This window comes from Neopelma chrysocephalum, unplaced genomic scaffold (assembly GCF_003984885.1).
Source record: "Neopelma chrysocephalum unplaced genomic scaffold, ASM398488v2 Primary Assembly neopelma1_95081, whole genome shotgun sequence".
NCBI classification, from domain to species: Eukaryota; Metazoa; Chordata; class Aves; order Passeriformes; family Pipridae; genus Neopelma; species Neopelma chrysocephalum.
Window position 1 is genome coordinate 4,244 of NW_020923780.1, and position 2,629 is coordinate 6,872.

At 68.1% G+C, this 2,629-nt stretch overlaps 1 long non-coding RNA gene across 1 annotated transcript; it reads right to left on the reverse strand.

Annotated features, from left to right (window-relative positions):
* Positions 1–559: 559 nt before the first annotated feature.
* LOC113980735 lies at positions 560–2,395 on the reverse strand. The gene is made up of 3 exons (XR_003538210.1): positions 2,217–2,395; positions 749–838; positions 560–678 (listed from the first exon to the last, which is right to left on the reverse strand). It is a non-coding gene; the product is annotated as an uncharacterized LOC113980735 (long non-coding RNA).
* Positions 2,396–2,629: the final 234 nt, after the last annotated feature.

Here is a 2,629-nt window from a genome sequence, read left to right on the forward strand (position 1 = left end):
CTGGATCCCATGGCTCAGGGCTGGATCCCTGGGCTCCAGAGCCTCTCCCCGGCTCAGGGCTGGATCCCGCGGCTCAGAACTGGATCCCTTGGCTCTGGAGCCTCTCCCTGGCTCAGGGATGGATCCCGTGGCTCCAGACCCACTCCCACGGCTCAGGCCTGGATCCTGTGGCTCAGAACTGGATCCCGTGGCTCTGGAGCCTCTCCCTGGCTCAGGACTGGATCCTGTGGCTCAGAACTGGATCCCATGGCTCAGGGCTGGATCCCATGGCTCCGGAGCCACTCCCTGGATCAGGGCTGGATCCCGTGGCTCCGGAGCCTCTCCCCGGCTCAGGACTGGCTCCCATGGCTCTGGAGCCTCTCCCAGGCTCAGGGCTGGATCCCGAGGCTCTGGAGCCTCTCCCTGGGCTCAGAACTGGATCCCTGGCTCAGGGTTGGATCCCGTGGCTCCGGAGCCTCTCCATGGGCTCAGAACTGGATCCTGTGGCTCCGGAGCATCTCCCTGGCTCAGGGCTGGATCCCGTGTCTCTGAAGCTGATCCCATGGCTCCGGAGCCTCTCCCCGGCTCAGGGCTGGACGCTGGCAGCCGCGGGCACGGGCGATCCCAGGGCGCTGGGCGAGGCCAGGACGGGCGATGCAGCCAGGCCGGAGAGGGGCTGGGCGGGCATGGAGCTGATCCCTGCGGGAAAGGGGGGGCTCAGAGCTGTTCCTGGGGGTCCCCAGGGGGTCCCCGGGGGTCCCAGACTCACCTGCCAACATAGTGGAGGAGCTGACGGGGGGGGTGCTGGCCGAGAGCCCACCCGGGGCTCCCATCCGCGCCGGGTCCTTGGCAATGGGGTCTGCGGGCACAGGGGGGAGGGAAGGGGGTCACCCCCGGTGCCTCGGCACCTCTCAGACCCTCCCGGGATGGATCCAGGACCCCCGGCATGGGGCAGCAGCCCCCAGGGGGGTGGTGGGCACAGTGACCCCCCCAGAGCCCCGGGATGGGGCAGCAATCCCACCCACCCTCCCCTCCAAGACCCCCAGGATGGGGCAGCAATCCCACCCCTCAAACCCCTCAGACCCCGAGGATAGGGCAGCAATCCCCCCCTCAGACCCCCAGGATGGGGCAGCAATCCCCCCCTCAGATCCCCAGGATAGGGCAGCAATCCCCCCCTCAGACCCCCAGGATGGGGCAGCAATCCCCCCCTCAGACTCCTCAGACCCAAGGAAGGGGCAGCAGCCCCGAGGGGACTGATGGGGACCTCATTCACCCCCCCAAGACCCCCAGGATAGGGCAGCAATTCCCCCCCACCCTCCCTACCAAGACCCCCGGGATGGGGCAGCAATCCCCCCCCCAGACCCCCGGGATGAGGCAGCAATCCCCCCACCCTCCCCTCCCTCAGACCCCCAGGATAGGGCAGCAATCCCCCCACTCGGACCCCCAGGAAGGGGCAGCAGCCCCGAGGGGACTCATGGGGACCTTGTCACCCCCCAGACCCCCAGGATAGGGCAGCAATTCCCCCCCACCCTCCCCTCCAAGACCCCCGGGATGGGGCAGCAATCCCCCCCCTCAGACCCCAAGGAAGGGGCAGCAGCCCCGAGGGGAGTGATGGGGACCTCATCACCCCCCAAGACCCCCAGGATGGGGCACCAATCCCCCCCCTCGTACCCCCAGGATGGGGCAGCAGCCCCGAGGGGAGTGACGGGGACCTCATCACCCCCCAGACCCCCGGGATGGGGCAGCAATCCCACCCTTCAGACCCCCCAGAGCCCCGGGAAGGTGCGGGAGGGGTGAGGGAGGATCAGGAGGGGGTGAGGAAGGAGCAGGAGGGTTGGGGGGTGGCCCGGGAAGGAGCAGGAAGGGGGTGAGGGAGGAGCAAGAGGGCGGAGGCGGCCCCGGGAGGGGGTGAGGGAGGATCAGGAGGGTCGAGGGGCGGCCCCAGGAGGGGGTGAGGGAGGAGCAGGAGGGGGTGAGGAAGGAGCAGGAGGGCGGGGGTGCCCCCGGGAAGGTGCAGGAAGGGGGTTCGGAAGGATCAGGAGGGTCGGGGGGCGGCCCCGGGAGGGGGAGAGGGAGGATCAGGAGGGTCGGGGGGCGGCCCCAGGAGGGGGAGAGGGAGGATCAGGAGGGTCGGGGGTCGGACCCGGGAAGGTGCGGGAAGGGGGTTCGGGAGGAGCAGGAGGGGGTTCGGAAGGATCAGGAGGGTCATGGGTCGGCCCCCGGGGGTCCCCCCGTACAGAAGTAGGGGTGGTCCATGGCGTCGCGGGCCGTGAGCCGGCTCTGGTGGTCGTAGCGCAGCAGTTTGTCCAGGAAATCCAGAGCCTCGGAGCTCACCAGGTGCTGGTTCTCGCTGTGCACGAACCGCTCCCACCGCTTGCGGGAGTGTCTGGGACAGGAACGGGGACAGCAACGGGAGGAGGAGGAGGAGGAAGAAGGGGGGGAGGAGGAAGAAGAAGGGGGGGAGGAAAAGAAGAAAAGAAGAAGAGGAGGAGGAAGAGAAGGAGGAAGAAGAAGAGGAAGAAAGGGAAGAGGGAGAGGGAAGAGGAGGAAGAGGTGGATGAGGAGGAGGAAGAGGAAGAAGAAGGGGAAAAGGAGCAGGAGGAGGAAGAGGAAGAGAAAAAGAAGCAGGAAGAGGAAGAGAAAAAGGAGC